The sequence below is a fragment of the Amphiura filiformis genome, chromosome 1, assembly GCF_039555335.1.
Source record: "Amphiura filiformis chromosome 1, Afil_fr2py, whole genome shotgun sequence".
NCBI classification, from domain to species: domain Eukaryota; kingdom Metazoa; phylum Echinodermata; class Ophiuroidea; order Amphilepidida; family Amphiuridae; genus Amphiura; species Amphiura filiformis.
The window spans coordinates 74,938,376-74,958,877 of record NC_092628.1 but is presented as its reverse complement, the minus strand read 5'-3'; the positions used below and the strand labels follow the sequence as shown (position 1 = coordinate 74,958,877).

At 36.3% G+C, this 20,502-nt stretch overlaps 1 pseudogene; it reads left to right on the top strand.

Moving 5' to 3' along the window:
- LOC140163008 (uncharacterized) overlaps nucleotides 1-20,502 on the top strand; it is a 301,006-nt pseudogene that overhangs the window by 69,837 nt on the left and 210,667 nt on the right.

Here is a 20,502-nt window from a genome sequence, read left to right as displayed (position 1 = left end):
GGCTGCTACATGTGTCTCATTTCACATAATAGCTAGGAATAAATACCAGACTCATCTCAAGTGGAGAACACTTCAAATCGTCCCCAAGTGACATGGTTTAATAGGAATGTTCTCTCTATTCTTAATCCATGTGACTTGGGGATGATGCGAAGTGACCTCCACTTGAGATGAGTCTGATATTTTATTCCTAGCTATTGTGTGAAATGAGACACATGTAGCAGCCGACAAGTGCATCCTTTTGATATGGATGTACACATTTAAGGTGCATTATTGCTTCAACGCATGTTATGCGCACATGTTGACCGCGTTCTACGAGTTTACAGCAGCGTACATACAGGATTTTGCCACCAGCCAAGGTCAAGGCTTCCGTAAGAGCACTTGCCTCACTCATAATGACTAAAGATGAGTGATTTTTAAGTGGATAGTCATACATAAGTTATAAACTAATCCCAAAAAGAAAACCCTGAAGATTTGACTGTCAAGTTCAAACGATACATCGTATTATGCGAATGGGATGTGAATGGATGCGGTGTTTATTTACGCACATTTTGTCAGCTCGTTTGTTGAATTAAATCAAGTATTCAAGATACGCCCACTTGACCGAAACCCTTTTTGATGTGAAAAGTTGCACCTATTGACAATTGCTCACTCTGGAGGAAAGGACAGTCATCTTCAATTGTTCTATGCAGGTTATTATCATGATAACTGCAACTTTCATGATGATCTTGGTTAAGTGGGTATATCTTGAACAATTCTTCAAGAAATTCAACAATTGAGATGTCAAAATATGCATAAATTAACATCCTTCCATTTACATCCCATTCGGGCGTAATACAATGCATCGATCAGAATCTGACAATTTACAAAATTGTTCAATACTTGTTTGGGGTTAAACTTGCTTGGGACAGGAAAGCCTGCAAATGCCGTTCTATGAGTTCACAGCAGCGTACTTGCACGTTATTTTGCCACCAGCCAAGGTCAAAGCTTCCGTGCGAGCACTTGCCTCGCTCATAATGACTTTCTTTTTGGGATTAGTTTAGCTAAAATATAAGTGTACATAGCCCTACTACCATCGTCAGCAGATGGTGGTGCCGTGAAGACCGATGTCAGTAGTCTGGAGTTTTCCATTCCATAGGCTGAAAACGTGACATAGTGCTATGTATGGAAATGCATGACATCGATCAGAAAGGAAATATCTGACTACAGACAGACGTCTTAATGGCTTGTTTTGGTGTACAAAATTGTTCAATTTAGGGTTAAACTTGCTTTGGACATGACAAAAATTGTTTCGTTTAACAAACCCAAAAAGTGAAATGCTTGTTTGTTTGTTTGTTAGATCACGTTTTAGAAATACATTCCCTGCATACAGTTTTCCTCTAAAGGTTGAGTTCTTCAAAACAAGCGCAAACGCATTCCGAAAGCAACATAATCATCAAAATGTTGTGTCCTTCAAAATTTGTCCATAAAAAAAGGTTATCGTAATCAAAAAAGCAGCAACTCCACAACAAACAGGAGACTTTTCATATTTATAATAGTTAGCACAATTTACCACAAATCTTCAATTTGCATTACAATTTAATTACAATACAGAGCATTAAGGCAGGTGTCAATCCTAATTTTGTGTAAAATACCTAATAGTGTAATAATTAAAGTTCTAAATATAAACAATACATTTTTGGGAATGCATGTTAGTCAAAGACCCAATTCATCATGAAATAATTTCATCAGGAATCCAATAAAGACATGAGTGACCCAATTCATATTTTACAGAAAATTTTGATTTTGCCAGTTTTTACCAAAAATTTGCATTTTTGGCTCAAAAATTTTCGGACAACTACGTTATGGTTGAGTTAAAAAAAATTGGTCAAAGTCATCTTATTAAACAGCAATTGTCTAACATCTGTTTTCTTTTTTTCACTAATTATTTTAGAATTATGAGCCAAAAAGTGCCAAAATTTGAATTTTTTATCATAACTAGTCTAATTTTTGACCGATATTTTGAGAATTAAAGTTTCGGTGGAAAAAAAAAGCAATCCTTGACAATTGCGCTAAGATAATTTTGACCAATTCTCAGCATTTTTTACTCAACTATGATGTAGTTAGATGGTCTGTAAATTTTTGATTCACATTTCTTGTGAAATATGATGCCATTAATTGAATCTTTGACTCACATGCATTCCAGATATGAATGATTTATGCTTAGTAGTGTAAAAATCGATTTTTACTGCAAAGTGTATTTTTCATAATTTTTTTTGTTGACACCAGCCTTAAAAAATGTCATCATATAGGTGATGTTTCAGGTGAGGTGATGTTTAGGTATAGGTGATGTTTAGTTGATGTTTTTAGGTGATGTTTCAGGACACCCCTGCATCACTAATAGACAAAATGGTCAATGTAATAAAGGTGATTTGGTAAACTTAACTTGAAACCACACCCATTTCATTGCAATTCAATAGAATTATTCATTGCAATTTAATAGAATTATAGTATTATTGTAAAATAAGTAAAATATAAGACATTGAAATTGTTATTGTGTGAATTGCTATTGATGATTATTGCTTCTGGAAAGTAAAATGTTTATGAATTATAGTATTGTTTTACGTAAAATATAAGAAATTGAGATTGTTATCACGGAAAAACAGTGGCATGATCGACGGGAATTATTATTTGCGACGGCGAACCTGGTGAAAATTATTGTTTATTTGAGATTGTTATTGTGTGAATTGTTATTGATGATTATTGCTTCTGAACCAGGAAAATAAAATGTTTATGAAATTGAGATAAATGCATCATGGTGTGTCATTAAAAGTACCAGATTTTTTTAAGTCCTAAAAGGTGTTAATATTAACCTTAAAAAGATTTGTTTTTCCCTGACTCTTTACCATTCAGATTTAAATCCATAGAAAGATTTAAACCGAAATAAATCCCTAAAGGTTTTAAAAACAAATCCTGTACAGCTCAACTTACTGTACTTTTCCTAACCAGACAGTCCATGCCAAAATTGTTACTACACCTTTACATTTCATCGAATCTCTTTTTGATGTCTGTCATTTTGAACATCACACTTGAAAGATGTATGCTATGTAGAAACTTTATTTTGCAATTTCATAATTTGCATATTATTAGCATATTTGCAAGAAAAAACATGAAAATCAATAAATACCTATATTTTTCACAATTTCAATATTTTATTAGAAATTAAGCATGTAGGCCGTTTGTTATGACTTGATGAATGAAGCTGTTATAACAGATTTTGATATTTTTGCTTATTTTTCCTTTTTTGCCCCAAAATGTGTAAAAATCAACATTTTTGGATGACCTATATTTTCTTTGAATATTTATCAAATTTCTTAATTTAGGTATAATACAGTGCAGAAAAAGATGTCAACAAAATCTGTTCAAACAGATTTCAATAAATTGTTCCATTTTCCATTTTGGGTTAAATACTCAATTTTCATGCGGCGGGATATTTGAAACATAAAATGAAAACATGTCCATTGCACTTTTTCCTCGAGATGTACTATAATATCAAGGTTACGGATATATTATAATCCCTTCTTATCTTCACTGATCCATCAGATACCTATTGTTATGAATGATCAATGAAAAGGTTCAGAACTGGGCTACTAATGGTCTGTCAAGTATCTATAGTTATTTTCATGACTGTGTCAACTCAAAAATCATGCAAGGTCGAATATAGGAAAAGTATGATCAGTTGAGCTGTAAGACTTACATTTCAAGTTCAAAAGATTTATAATTTAAAACTTCTACAGACTTAAAATTTTAAGTCTTAGGATAGTTTTGTTTTTAAATCCAAGGGTTTTGTCCCACTAACAAGTCCGTGTTGGACTTAGGTAGTAAGCCTTTTAGACTTATTTTTAAGTCTTTGGAATTAAGAGAGTATGCAGCTGATTCAAATGACTATACCCTGCAGCTCCCTGCTTCCAGTGGCGTAGATTTCTTTTTGACATTGGGGGGATGGGGATGGAAATTTTTTTTTGAAGTATAGAGAAACCAGCACCTTTTGACGACAGAAAATGTTTATGGTACAAATTTTGCCATTTTAAAGCTAAATTGGTGAAAAATGGTGCAAAAGCTGGAAAAATGTGTGCTTTGTGCGCAAAAATGGGCACTGTTGGGATTATAATGGCTAAATATGAGGTTAGTTATCCCCCCCGGGATCTACACCAATGCCTACTTCTACTGTTTGGGTTGGTATGCCCGCAAAAAAAAAAAAAAAAAAGATGGAATCCCAATCAGGTGTTCATTATCATTGAAAGGAAGGCTGAAGGAGTGCACCTCGGTAATCCAAGCTGTTGACATGTGCTTCAAAATTACTTATAAATGTTCTCGATATCAACTACCAACCCCAGTGCAACACTGTATGGGAGTTTATACAACATATGGTGTTTGGTTTGCCACCTGGCACTTTGTCTGGTGTGCCCCTAATAAGTTTTCGCACATGGCTTAAAAATAAAGAGGTGCAGATGGCAAGTGTGAACAATATTGTGGAACTTTTTTGAGATTAATGATGCCATCGATTTTTCATTTGTAACCTTTAATGTTTGAAGCCTTTGCAGATGTGTTCCTACCCTACATGAGGGTTTGGCAGCAGAACCGACCTCTGCTGGACATGTCAAAGAAATAACCTTGTATATTTTACCACATGCTGTAGTAAATAACACATTTGTAATTTACAATAAAATCCTGTTTCTATTCTTGTCATACTTTTCATTTACTACGGGTTCATTATCCGTACAATCTGGTCCAGCCAGGCCCACTTTCTTTCCTAACACCCGGACGGGAAATGTGGTATCTTTGGTGTCTACTGCGAGGGATTAACAAAGCATGTGAACTTCCTGATCGATGAGGGCATGGTGATAGACAAGGGTTCGAACTCCGTTTTGTCATACCTTCATTTTTGTCAAATTTTTAAATAAATTTCCCATCCTTGTCCTTTTTTATTTCTTACAGATTATTCCATCCCATTGCCAATTACTGGTACAATCACCTTCGCCATAGCCCTGATGTTGATTGAGATATGAATGCAATCTCCCAGTACAGACATCAGTCCCAATTGCACTTTCTCTTGTGGATCCCCAAATATCTCCAGTGACTGCACCAGGGAGTGTAAAGCATGCTTGTCAATGTAGACTCAAATCTAGCAACAGCTTAAATGAATGTGAGGACAGTCTTTACTCCAAAAAAGATGACAACTTGGGCCCATTTTGTTCCAAACTTGGAATCACCAAAGCTTGGCTACATGATCATCATCAACAAGACCTGCCTTCAGGAACATTTGGAGAGAGGAAATCTTGAAAAAAAATTGCCACAATTCAACGCGCTGACACCAGAAGCTATAGAAACTGTTGGAAAATGAACAATTTCTATTGTGGGAAGATGAAGTGGCGGATGTGACAAGTTTAGTTGGTATGGAGGGTTTGGAGGAGTTCAAAGTATGGAACTGTGAGAAACCAGCAGGTTTGCGACTAGTAAGAACTCCTTGTGAACTCGTGGGGAGGGGCGCTAAAATGCCTCATGGTATTCCTTCTGGACACCATTGCAGACCATCACCTCAAGGAAGGAGCAGACCATCACCTCAAGGAAGGAGCATGTTCTTGATCTTCAAAAATTTTGCATTCGCCTCAGAGAGTTTCTTACTTGTGCTGTAGATGACCCAAGCCCAATTCTTGATGGCACTGCCGTTGTCTTTGCTGACTGCCCACCAGCAAAGATGAACTTTGAGACTCTATATACGAAGAGGTGTCGGTAGAACAAGAAGCTTGTTGGTGTTCTTTGCGCAAGCTTTTTAATTATATATGTGAACATCAATTATTTGATTATCTGCACAGCCAGTGGTCTTCAGAAACGGATGAGCTTCGGATAGAGATGGTTACCGTTCCACGGAACAACAATATTTCGGAAAGGGATTTTTCAGGTCTAGACAGACTTATGCGTTCGAAGGTATCAGCCAATCTAGACTTCATTAGCGGGCTCATGTTATATACAAAATAACAAAACCAGTCAATCACTAAAAGACATGAATGAAACAGATCTTAGAGAAAATATCAGGGCAAAAAAGTCAAAGGAGAAGAAGTCCATTAACTACACTGAAAAAAAAAAATTGGTGTCACAATGACACCTTCTAGGAGTCAACTGTAAATGACACTGACAAAGGTGTTGTTTTGACATTAAACTTGGTGTAATCGGCAAAAAAGATATGTTGTACATTAATTTACGGTGACACCGTAAGTATCCGACCGACACCATTCAGTGATCATTTAGTGATTTACACCTAAACCGGTGTAATATTACCGTATTCATTCCAATAAGCGCCCAGGGCGCTTAACAAAGTCATTTTGGGTGGGCGCTTATTTTTTACCTTGTTTACCTAATTTTTTTCGTAAGGGGCGTTTATTAGAGACAAAATTATGTATGTTAGAAAAGGGTACTGAGACGTTCTAATAGCTTTTGTGAAGCAAAAAATGTTTTGCAAGTTTACGCAGGACTTATTGGCTATTTCACTGTATCGACATTTTATCTGTAACTTGAACATGAATGGTACCCTTTAGCAAATTGAAAATACCCTGGGTGGGCGCTTATTGGGGCATGGGTGCTAATTGGAATGAATACGGTAATAGAAATGACTCCTAGGGTGTCAAAAGGTGGCGGGAAAAGTGTAGAGTTTCAAGATGTCGAAATATGCTGACACCAGTTTGAGCATCTGACAGCTAATTCTGACAACATTATACGCATGCGCCCTGGCACACACAAAAGTTCTGGTCGCCATTTCTGCACGCTATCGAGACCGGGTGAGTACCGAACTGCTATATTTTGTATTTTGGTCGAGTTCATTCATTGAAAATGAAAACTGCAAATATAATTAAATTGGACTATCCACCTTTAATAAGAAGAAAACTAAAACCTTGTTTCTACCACTAAAATTTGCTTGCACATATCAGTAACCATGGTAATATCTGGGCATTAATCTGGGTGAGTAAACACAGGAATGCCAAGATGTTAAAATCTGTTGCTTTGTAAATGAGGGGAGTATTTCCTCAATTTTAAATATTTAATTTAATGCCAGTATTATTAAAACTGTATAACAGATATTTGCAGCTATTTATTGTCAAAAAATTTGGCAGCTCGCAAAATGAAACTCAAAATTTACGATAAATTTTACCAGCAGGAAGTAGTTTGTACTTAGCTTTCTCAACTGAAAAGCTCTGACATATATTGAATGTGGTTGCAAATCAGACTAAGTAGTCACTTGGTGTGATAATTCCTGAATGGGTGTTTTATTTTGGCTTGTATAATTTTAAATCTAACTCTGCCACCTTTGGTTCATACTGCTCAGATTGTCACATACCACTGTGAATGCACTTTTTTGTCTTCATCAAAATTTAAATGATTTTATTTTTTAATTTTCTCATCAGGCCACGTATGTTCCACAGTCAAGAGAAAAGGAAGCCCCACGGCTTGTTGTTATAATGCACGACGATGACCAACCACTTACTAATGGCTATATATATACTGGTTGACGGACATGTAGTGGAGATAGCTATTTATGGAATGCTATTATGTGTGGGATCTGTCCTATCCCCGGTCCCCGGACTCCGTGCATCCGCGGGTATTCATACGTGTCGGTGAACTTTAAAAACACCCCCTTTTGCATCTCATTTCGCGAAGTTTTTAGGGGAAAATCATCCCTTTTTATAGCAATTTCGCGAATTATTTGCCCTTTGAAAAATACCCCTATTTTCGCTAAAACACGAACGATATTTCTAATATGCCCTTTTCTGGCAAAAACGCGTAGGCTGCTCGATGAAAATACCCTTTTTTTCAATTTCGCGAACACTTTTTTGTGTGTTTCGCGAATCGCGTTCTTCACCTGAAAACACCCCTTATTTCGCGAAATTTTCGACGAGCATGAATATCCGCGGATGCACGGAGTGCGGGGTCCTATCCCATTCAGTATCAAATACTAGGATTTTTGCAGATCTACCTGCTAAAAGATACCAGCTCTCAGTTCAAAAAGTCATCAAGTTTCAAGTTTGAAAAGCACCTTCAGGAACTCAGTTCTGCCCTGATGCAGTAAGTAGTCTTTTGCAGGGGTTCAGAATAATATTATGTAGCCATGCATTAAGCCCAATTCTGTTCGGCTATAGTATTGTGCATGCTATCTGAATGAGTGTAGACATTATTTTGTTAGTTGTTTTATTGAGGTAGGAGAGATGCAGTAGACTATGACCAGACTTTTCCCAAGTACTTGAAAATGCAATATAGTGATGTTATGTGCATTAAAACACTGGGAAAAAAAATGTGCAGTGATTGGAGAGGCCACAATTTTAATTCTGATAATATATGCACCTTTGGTGAATTTCATTAGAAACATGTTGATACCAAATTTGCTATCAAAGACTGCCAAACGACAATGATAGACATGGGTTTAAGAGAAATGATGCAGTGTAAAAAGCTGCAAATTTAAACATTATAGTAGAAGAATGGCATGATAATGTGCTATTGACTGGCTGGTAAGGCGGGAGCACAAGGCCTATTCAACTTTTTTCTTTTTTTTCATATACACATTTTACGTTGAAATTGATAGACCCGCGCTGTACAACAATCAATAGTGGCCAATTACGGGTCATGTTTTGCTGTGATTAGTAATGCTTTTGCGTAGTTGTTAAATTTTTGCAGGTTTTTACAATGAATCATTTCCCCCAAACCCCTGTCTATTGTAGCAGTTGATTTATAGTCTTTGGTAGCAAATTTGGTATCAAAATATCTCTCACAAAATTCCCCATAGGTGCATTAAAATCACAACATCCAAAGATGACCAGACCAAAATTTGTGACCCCTCCGATCACTGTGGAGTTTCTTCTTTTTCAGTGTTTAGTTAAAAGTTATATTATAGCGTAGATTCGGTTATTTTACGACTGCGCAGAGTTGGTAAAACACATTATCTTGAGAATTTACATATGGAATTTTAGACGTTGACATTAAATACATGTTGGATTTTGGAATTAAAATTGAAATGTTTGGAATTTACACCTGTTATTTTAGAATTTAAATTTTAGAATTATTTGCACATGAAAGGGCCTGAAGTGATTTGATGGAAAATCTGTCTCAGCTCAATACAAATTTTGCTTCCAATTTCAAATTGTGGGAACTCATCAATATTTACTGAAATATGAAAGGAAAATATCAATACGTTAGTTTCTAAATAATTCAACTGTGCAAAAAATAATCTTTATGAAAGGGAAGTGCGCCCCATGGGGTAAATACGGGGTGGCAAATAAAAAAGAAAAAAAAAAAGTGGTGGAAAGAAAAGAAAGCCGGGGCATCAATGAACAAAATAGTGTAAAAAGTGTTTAAAATTGTCCTAAAAGGAACTGTGCCACCGATAACCCTCCCCCCTTTTTTGTCTTGCCCCTGAGCTTTGCTCAAGGCAAGACCTAGAAATCACTTTTCTGTGCGTAGTATGTATGTATGTATGTATGTATGTATGTATGTATGTATGTCCGGTTAAAGTTTTTAAAACAGTTGCCATTTTAAATCTGTTAGGCCTATGATGATGAAACTTGGTGGGGGTTAGCACAGCCAGAGATCCTCAATGTGATTGGTTTTTCTGCGCAAAATATGCTAATTACTAAATACTAACTATATCGATGTTGTGTATAATTTCGACAATTTTATACACAGGTTAAGTAAAATGTCAACTAAACATTTTACCAGTTGTTATGTAATTTTAAAATGCACCTATTCGAAAGGCAAAGTATATATTGGCCAGATATTTTGCAGAGTTTATGCAGTTTTACCTATTTCAGGTATTATTTAGCGCTTGACGGTGTTTTGTAGCGCAAATAAAAAAGCATAATGATAGAGTATCAAAATGTAAAACATCCTTGCCGGGCCGTATCGTCATGGCGGACAGCGAAACTTGGGTGGAATTGCTAAAGGGATGGGGACTGGGGACGCTGATCCCCTCGTTTAGAGGTGAGTTTTCATGTTTTATAACGTAAGCTATTTACTGGTATCTGGTAATAAATCATGGCATACTGATGAAACTTTGGCAGCGTTACCAGCATTGATGCTCAAGACCTGCATTCAGGAATAGCCAGGTTTGGGAATGATGAGAGCCGATATCCCAATTGTGTCATGAAACTTGTTGAAATAGACTCTGTACCACACTTGTTTCTCAAAGCTCAAAGTTTTGTCAATTTAAACGATAAATTGTGTAAAATAAAAAAACCCTTTACACACGACACATTGGTAAAGTTTTAACAAATGTGTGATGAGTAACAAATTACCCAGTCTCCGCGTAAAAATGCCCGAAAATACCACATCAGTGTGTAAGACCAGAAAAAGTTACCACATCGATGTGTTAATGGCCCGATTTGCGGTGTGAAAACCTACCAAATGCATGAAACTTTATACAACATTTTGTTGGTTAAACATCACCACGCCATCACACACGACACACCGTACACAGCATTAATATACCATCATCAATCGAACTTGAACTTGAAGATACTGAAGATGGAGGGCTAGAAGTAGATTCAAGCGATGACTGGCCAACTGTTTTTAAATTCCCATCTGCACCACCAAAACTTGCAGAGGCATTGCAAAGGAAACATCCAGAGTTCGGAAAACAAGGAAGGACGAAGCTGCGTAGCATGTTGGTCAACTACTTGTACTACGCCATTTCAAGATACACATTGTAAGCTGAAAACTTTTTTGTGTTCACATAAAATCTGTTAATTCTCTATTTCTGAATCAATCTCAGGGCAATAGCAATTGAAGATTCCTTGTGGCAAAAGATATTGCAAAGCCCCCAGATGTGTGCAGTATAATCAGGCATATCATTGTTTTTCCTGGGTGGACACGGGGTGGACAAAACTCTGCATTATAAGCTCTATCAGGGATGAGTGTTCACATGCATCTTCATGGAATGAAAGTTCAAAAATTTGAAATAAATGTGTTTTCCAAAATTAATTTCTCCTGCAGGTATCCAACTGCCGCACAGTACACCGACGTGTTAACCAAACTAATAGCAATCCACCCATTCTTAAAGGACAGGAGTATGTCTGGATATGTAAGTAAAATGTAAAACATTCATTTAATGTTAGTCTAACCGGGTAGTCTAAGAATGATTGAATGTTCATTGTTTTGGGGCTAGCTTGCCACATCTGGTGTTTGTACCCCAGGTTTGTACTCTTCTCAGATACACCATCTGTCACTTGTCCAAGTGTGATTGATTTAATGTACACAATATGTGGTTTATTTCCTTGGTGTACAAATTGTTTACCAATTGTAAATTGTAACTGTATAGAAATTAGTCGAGAGCTTACGTAAGCCGTTATCAACTCTTTTATACCCGCTATTCAATTTTACCAAAGATCTGGACAGGAAGTTGATATAACTATTTGTTTACTATTTGTAAATCGCTCTAATGGATATAATCCGGATAATCCGATACAAATCATAATTTCACACCTGTATACAATTGATCTGGAGCTTTTTTCACGAGTTAAACTGTTCACATGAGGTACTTGTCATCTTTGACATGTTTGAGAGGGTCAGAACAAAAAAATCCTGGGCGTAATTCGTAATTTACTGTGAACATTTACAAAATAAAATTATCAAGAGTTATCAATCCCGTTTCACAAAATTATCCATCAGCAGACCAACCCTCGACCAACCAGTCGCGTGACCAGCAGATGGATATCAGCTCTTCTACTCAACGTTCTCCAAATAAGAGCCCAAAGAAGATATATATCAACCGCATGTACATGAAGAACCATCATCATCACCAGACTGTGCAGCACCACCACCACCACAGAAAAAGAAAGCCAACTCTGTCTCCAAAGACATTTGTGCTATATGTGGGGTCAAATTTAATAGTCCCGCAGACATAGAAATGAGTTAAGCGTTCTGACTTAACTGTCAGTTTAAAGGGAAAAAGGGGAAGGGGAAAGGGAAAGGAAAAGGAAAAGGAAAAGGCAAGGGGAGCTCAGCCAGGTGCAAGTACTTGGTTCATACAAGTTGCGTTGGCATTTTTTATGGCAGTCGACAGCGGGGCAGGCGGCACTGGACAGGTGGGCTCCGAATCACTTTTTTTTGTCCAAGGCACTACCCAACTGATGATGAGAGTGACTGACCAGGATTAGAACAGAAGCCAGATCCGTCTCCTCAGAATTACATGATTGATAGCAAAACAAACAAAATGTTGAAGTAAAACTGCATTTTGCACTTCTTTTTTTACCAAGGTTTAGTGAATTTAAAAGGATTTTCCCAGATTGGATGTGAACATAACATGTTCTTTTTTGCATTTAATTCTAAAGGGAACCACAAAATAAACTTATGCTGAAAATTCCAGTTGTTTCTGATACTCCGTTTTCATGATATGAGTATTTTCTGTATATTTAGTTCCCATAGGCTACTGTGTTGATTAAGTTGTATCACGATACAACTTAATACAAATTCTCTTTTGAAACATAAAAAAGCTTAATCATTTCAGAGGTAACTTACTATTGTGGAAAGCTTTGCATACAATGCAAAAACTCAGAAAGTGTGGTGAAATTTTTGTTCCGTACCAGTCCAAATTGACAAATCAATTTTGGCCTATGAGTGTTTTTTGATCCATGCTGTGCATGGTTACATTGACTTTGTTGAAATTAAAGTTTGTGTTACGAAAATGACAACTTCTGAATGTGGTCTCTATCTTTATTTATTCGATTTTAATTTTATTCCGACTTTTTACTTTTTTTGCCAAAAGGTGCTGAGAAAAAGTATAAATATTTTTGGCCTATGAGTGTTTTTTGATCCATGCTGTGCATGGTTACATTAACTTTGTTGAAATTAAAGTTTGTGTTACGAAAATGACAACTTCTGAATGTGGTCTCTCCTTTCTGATTCTCAACTTCTTCTCAAGGTATTCATCAATAACTATGAAATATGGAGACAAGATGAGAGGAAACAACTTAAACATTGCTGAATCGAGCGGCACGCTCAATCTAGCGACGTACTCGATCGCTCGATAGAGTGTACCGCTGCATGCAGCAGTACGCTCTGAAAAAAAGATGGAATCCCAATCAGGTGTTCATTATCATTGGAAGGAAGGCTGAAGGAGTGCACCTCGGTAATCCAAGCTGTTGACATGTGCTTTAAAATTACTATATGAGACTCGTGACTCAAGAACTGCTTTTTCCTTTAACCATAAAGTAGCTATGAGAAACTAAAATGTTTCTTTCATTAAGAGCACTCTGCAGAGCTGTATTAGTGCCCTTCAATAAGTCAACCAGAGTAACCAAGGGACAGGTGCAAGCAGAAGTGGATAGAGATGAGGCGTTTACCTGCACTCATCTCTCTTGGTGATCATCTTTCCAAAAAAACACAATGTTGTCAAAACCACATACATGTCGACAGTACGTGAGGTGATACAGAACTGCTGGGATCGGATCCAAAAGGCTTACGCCATCTTGCTTTTTCTGGCAGAGAAGGTTTGTTAATTTACTACTTTTGTTACAGGACATAGTGAAACCAATAGAAAAATTGCTTAAAAGTTGTTGTTTTTTTAATGCAAATTAACTGCAAGTATTGGTCAAAACAATGATAAATTGTTCATAACTAATTATGAGTGCTTCTCGAATGTTTCAACTACATGCTGTTGTTTTTATATTTTGTATGCAAGTTATAACATGTAATTCAGGCATGAGAATTTTCAGGCTTTTACCCTAATTTCTGCAGTCTTGTTTTCCAAATTTACATATATTTTTTTTCCCAGCCTGTTTTGGGCCTTTTAAGGCTGAATTCACACACCTTTTTACGGCAGTTTCCAAAAAAGCCATTCTCATGCCTGGCAAATACATTCCCACTATTGGGTTGTATGATACATGTATTTGGATCTTGAGCATTTCATCTGTATGCAGATAATTGAAGAAGCAGGAAGAGATGGAGCAACTGACCTGCCAAAGGAATTAGCTGAGCAGCACTTCCGCACCTCGATTGTTCACGCAGTGAACAGGTTTCAGTGTGAAACCAAGGAGCACATGCAAACAGACATAGGCGAGCTGATTGCATCCTACTTGTTGCAAGCGTCAAAGAAGCGTGGAAAAGAAGCAGTGAGTTGATTTTTATGTTGTTGTGGTTGTTGTTGTTGATTCATGTATAAATAGTTCCTTGTATTTTTAATGCATAACTTGATATACTTTCTTTGTTCTATTCCTTTCTGTTCAAATGTATTTTATTTCATCCATCCATTCATTTCATTTTGTTAACAGCTCAAATGCATAATGCGTTGGGACATAAGTTATAACATTGTGTCGCCTGATTCTGGGGCCAGCAATGATTATCAGGGCATGGCAATCTACCTCCCGGGATTAATCCAGGTATTGGATGATGCAGGCATACAACACATAACAAAGGGTGATATGCAGAAAATCGCCCTTAAATGCCCTAAAATGGTCAATAAGAAGCAGAGAATTGTCACTGAGTCAGGAGAAAGAATCCTGTTGTGCTTATGTGTCACCTTCTCCACCCTGCAGGGAGTCACAACAGCAACTGTCCTAGCACCAGGTGGACATACTACTGGAACACCATATGTCCTTGCACCAGGTGGGTATACAATTGGAACTTCCATTCATGATACTTAGTCCTCTGATGGAGTCACTGCAGCAACAATACTACTGGAACACCAGGTGGGTATACAACTAAAACTTCCATTCATGATACTGAGTCCTCTGATGGAGTCACTAAGGATAAGAGAAATATGCTGCTGACAAAGATTTGAAACAAGGGAAATCATAAACATAATTATGACGTCATGGGAGAAGGGAAGGGGAACTTGTAGTCATCTACCGTCCTACCTATGCAGCTGATTCAAATGACTATACCCTGCTTCTAGTGGTGTAGATTTCTTTTTGACATTGGGTACATGTATTTGGATCTTGAGCATTTCATCTGTATGCAGATAATTGAAGAAGCTGGAAGAGATGGAGCAACTGACCTGCCAAAGGAATTAGCTGAGCAGCACTTCCACACCTTGATTGTTCACGCAGTGAACAGGTTTCACTGTGAAACCAAGGAGCACATGCAAACAGACATAGGCGAGCTGATTGCATCCTACTTGTTGCAAGTGTCAAAGAAGCGTAGCAAAGAAGCAGTGAGTTGAATTTTATGTTGTTGTGGTTGTTGTTGTTGATTCATGTACAAATAGTTCCTTGTATTTTTAATGCATAACTTGATATACTTCCTTTGTTCTACTCCTCTCTGTTCAAATGTATTTTATTTACTTATTCATCCATCCATTCATTTCATTTTGTTAACAGCTCAAATACATAATGCGTTGGGAGATAAGTTATAACATTGTGTCGCCTAATTCGGGGGCCAGCAATGATTATCAGGACATGGCAATCTACCTCCCGGGATTAATCCAGGTATTGGATGATGCAAGCATACAACACATTACAAAGGGTGATATGCAGAAAATCGCCCTTAAATGCCCTAAAATGGTCAATAAGAAGCAGAGAATTGTCACTGAGTATAATATATGATCAAGATAATCTTGAACAGTATTCAAGAAGAGTTGACTGTTTCAGTTGTTGAGATTGGTGGTTTGATCAATGTTGATAGCAAACCGAAAGATATTTCCGCTGTTCATAGAGCGGGAAAAGTTGATAAGACAGGTGCGCGACAAGTTTTGTGCAAGTTTCTATTGTGTCTACCAAAAGAGTAATTGATGTAGAATAGAAAGAAAGAAAATAGAAAGGATAATGACGCTACCAAAGGTAAGGTATTCATCAACATTCAACAAGGACCTTACTGCTTTGAAAGCGAGTTGTTGGGCTATGCCAAGAGCCTACACAGAGTAAAACATGTCAATTCTTTCAACGGGAGGATCCACTGCAACATGGATAATGATGAGCATATTGGTAAAAAAAATTGAAATTTTAGGTTAAAAAATCATACTAAAATGGGACATTCCACAAAAGTGTAAAAATGTGCACCAAAGTTTATCCCAAATTATCTTGTTTTTCATTCTAATTTATTTTTTATACGTTATCTGTAATTTTTTATTTTGTTTTTATATTTCACCTGTACTTTTTTGTATTTTGTTTTAATATTGTTCAGCGCTTTGTGATCTTTTTGGTATAATGCGCTATATAAAATTAAAGTATTATTATTATTATTATTATTGTTAACCTACTGTCAAACACTCATAATTTACAGCAAACTTAATTGAGCAAATTAATGGTATCTTTGTGTGAAAATTTGTGAAATTAAATTGCAAGCGAAATTAAGTGGTTGTACGGTATTTAATAGAATCATGAATATGCTTAATTGTGTCTGTCCAGTGGCAACTGTATACAGCTAACAAACAAACAACAAACAATTATTTATGGTAGACTAGACTAAACTTTGTGTGCAAAAGCCCAAAGCATGTATGTAAATAATATTAATGATATAATTAACATAGAATAGTTGTTACCAGTCTGTCTGTAAGAATATACCATTTGGTAAAAGTTGATGCGATAGTGAAGAAAACCAAAGAAGTGTAATGGAAGAAGTGAAAAAAAAAGACACTATGAGTTGAACAAATATTGCTCCACTGATGAAATGAAGAAAACCTATGTTACTCAAAGAAAGGACATTAACTCCACCAAGAATTTCACTATACAACACATCAAAGAAGACTGGCTGACCTGTTTCAGGAGACACATATGCTTGAGCATTTTCAGCAGTTGACTATTGTTGACAGGTGTGAATATCAAGAATATGTTGGAGAATGTATTTGAAAGTGGGAAAGCTCATCTTAAGGCCAATGAAAATAGCAAAGAATGCTGAGAGAATGTGGAAAATTCCTGTAAAGAAGCTGAAGATGAGCCCCTTAAGTTCTTGGAATTGTGGATTTCAATGTTACTTTGGTCCACTATTTATGACACTTTCATGTCATGCATGTGGTGATATTTAAAAGTTAATCAAGTTAATATAATGCGGCAAAGTTTTAATTCTCGTATTTCAGCACATTTTATCATAAATTTGATGCGATAGTGAAGAAAACCAAAGAAGTGTAATGGAAGAAGTGAAAAAAAAAGACACTATGAGTTGAACAAATATTGCTCCACTGATGAAATGAAGAAAACCTATGTTACTCAAAGAAAGGGCATTAACTCCACCAAGAATTTCACTATACAACACATCAAAGAAGACTGGCTGACCTGTTTCAGGAGACACATATGCTTGAGCATTTTCAGCAGTTGACTATTGTTGACAGGTGTGAATATCAAGAATATGTTGGAGAATGTATTTGAAAGTGGGAAAGCTCATCTTAAGGCCAATGAAAATAGCAAAGAATGCTGAGAGAATGTGGAAAAATCCTGTAAAGAAGCTGAAGATGAGCCCTTAAGTTCTTGGAATTGTGGATTTCAATGTTACTTTGGTCCACTATTTATGACACTTTCATGTCATGCATGTGGTGATATTTAAAAAAGTTAATCAAGTTAATATAATGCGGCAAAGTTTTAATTCTCGTATTTCAGCACATTTTATCATAAATTTGATGCGATAGTGAAGAAAACCAAAGAAGTGTAATGGAAGAAGTGAAAAAAAAAGACACTATGAGTTGAACAAATATTGCTCCACTGATGAAATGAAGAAAACCTATGTTACTCAAAGAAAGGGCATTAACTCCACCAAGAATTTCACTATACAACACATCAAAGAAGACTGGCTGACCTGTTTCAGGAGACACATATGCTTGAGCATTTTCAGCAGTTGACTATTGTTGACAGGTGTGAATATCAAGAATATGTTGGAGAATGTATTTGAAAGTGGGAAAGCTCATCTTAAGGCCAATGAAAATAGCAAAGAATGCTGAGAGAATGTGGAAAAATCCTGTAAAGAAGCTGAAGATGAGCCCTTAAGTTCTTGGAATTGTGGATTTCAATGTTACTTTGGTCCACTATTTATGACACTTTCATGTCATGCATGTGGTGATATTTAAAAAAGTTAATCAAGTTAATATAATGCGGCAAAGTTTTAATTCTCGTATTTCAGCACATTTTATCATAAATTTGGCATATTTGGAACTTACAACACTAAGTTAAAGTAATTATTTGAGTTAAACATGTTTTAAATTGTTTAGAAATATATATTAAATTATGGAGGGAAGTGTTTTGTAATTTAGTTTTTAGATATTTGTTGCTAATTTGATTCTTTCCCATTCTCTTTCTCTCCATAGACAAACCTGTAGAATGGATATCTCATCCAGTGACGTGCCTCCCATAAGTCTTCTACCACCAAAGCGGACCAATTTCAACAAATGTGTGATATGTCAACATGATCAACTTGATGCTAGTGATATGCCAAGAAGTGCTAAAAAGAAATCAATAGAAACTTTTTATTTCTGCGCTGAATCTTTGTCATGACCAAGTTTACAATCGCCTTGAATCAGATTTATCAAACCTCACAAACATTAATGTTAATTGGCACCATTCTTGTTATTCATCATATACAAGCCAAGAGAATCTTAAGTATGTTGGATGGACTTGCTTGAAAAATTAAATATTTTAAATGTCAATGTTCCATAGAAATTAATATAAAAGTTGGATAACAAAAAGCCAATATAAACAAACAACTGAACTTTTTCCCTATTTATATTCCGAAAGAAGATCTAAAGAATGAGCGTAATGAGACAAAATACTTCACTATATTCATTGATGGAAGCACTGACATTTCAACAACAACAAGAGGGATGATGTATGTTTTGTACATGCAAGAAGGGCTATACTAAGTATATCAATGTTGTGTATAATTTCGACAATTTTATACACAGGTTAAGTAAAATGTCATCAAAACGTTTTACCAGTTGTTATGTAATTTTAAAATGCACGCCTATTCAAAAGGCAAAGTATATATTGGCCAGATATTTTGCAGAGTTTATGCAGTTTTACCTATTTCAGGTGTTATTTAGCACCGAATGGTATTTTTTAGCGCAAATAAAAAAGCATAGTGACAGAGTATCAAAAATGTGTAAAACATCCTTGCCGGACCGGTATCGTCATGGCGGACAACGAAACTTGGGTGGAATTGCTAAAGGGATGGGGACTGGGCACGCTGATCCCCTCGTTTAGAGGTGAGTTTTCATGTTTTATACGTAAGCTATTTACTGGTATCTGGTAATAAATCATGGCATACTGATGAAACTTTGGCAGCGTTACCAGCATTGATGCTCAAGACCTGCATTCAGGAATAGCCAGGTTTGGGAATGATGAGAGCCAATATCCCAATTGTGTCATGAAACTGGTTGAAATAGACTCTGTTAACACTTATTTCTCAAAGCTCTTAAGAAAATTATTACTGGATCTGAACTGAGGTACAACTATGGGCAGCCAGATGCACCATGGAGGAAGGTACACTCTAAAATTTGTTTTACAGAACTTTTGTAATTTTTTGAGCGGTAAAGCGGAAATCGTAAGAAGTTTTGTCAATTGAAACAATAAATTGTGTAAAATAAAAAAAACTGTTACACACGACACATTGGTAAAGTTTTAACTAACGTGTGATGAGTAAAAAATTACCCAGTCTCTGCGTAAAAATGCCCGAAAATACCACATCAGTGTGTAAGGCCAGAAAAAGTTACCACATCGATGTGTTAATGCCCAGAAGTTTAATGATGTGCGGTATAAAAACCTTACCGATGCATGAAACTATATTTTGTTGGTAAAACATCACCACGCCATCACACACGACATCAATCTTCGTCAAGATGGAGGACATCAAATATGACAAGGTTCGAGAATGTTTCAAACAAGTGGCTTATGCCACTTGTTTGAAACATTTGTTAGTGAAGTTAAAACCTAGCGGGCTATATAGCTCGGGACCTTTATCATTAAAGTCATATATTACAATATAGCGTTAAGCTTAAAACCAAATCTCATCTTGACCAGACTTCATCATGATGTGACGGATGTCATGTCAGGGTCGGAGCGGAGCAACGTCACATTCATTGGAATAAAAACAACTTGTTGCATATTCATATTTCTAGAGTCGAATCATAAATATCGAACTGGGAGTAGGGGACGATTTCACTATATTAAACATTAATGGCAGCCTTGCACGGCAGCTGCAGTGTACACTACTCACTATAGAAAAATTACTTAATTCGTGTACAATTCGCGTAGTTAGCTGTTGTACGCAGATAATCTCGCAATGTGGACGCATAGAGTAGGCTCAGTAGCACGCATTGTACGCTAGTGATGAAATAGTTTCTTAGTTCGTGGACACTAATGAAATATTTTTGGCAATGAAATACCACTGTGTAATTTTTTTTTTTTCATAGAAGATCAAAGTTTGAACATGGAATAGATTTTACTTTCACAAAGTAGTCCAGTCTTCCTGATGATCGTGATATGCAACTGAAACTTTATTCTCTCATTTATACAAATCTCACAAATGAATGAATTTGCATGCTTCCGTTCTGTTTTTATGCAGATTATA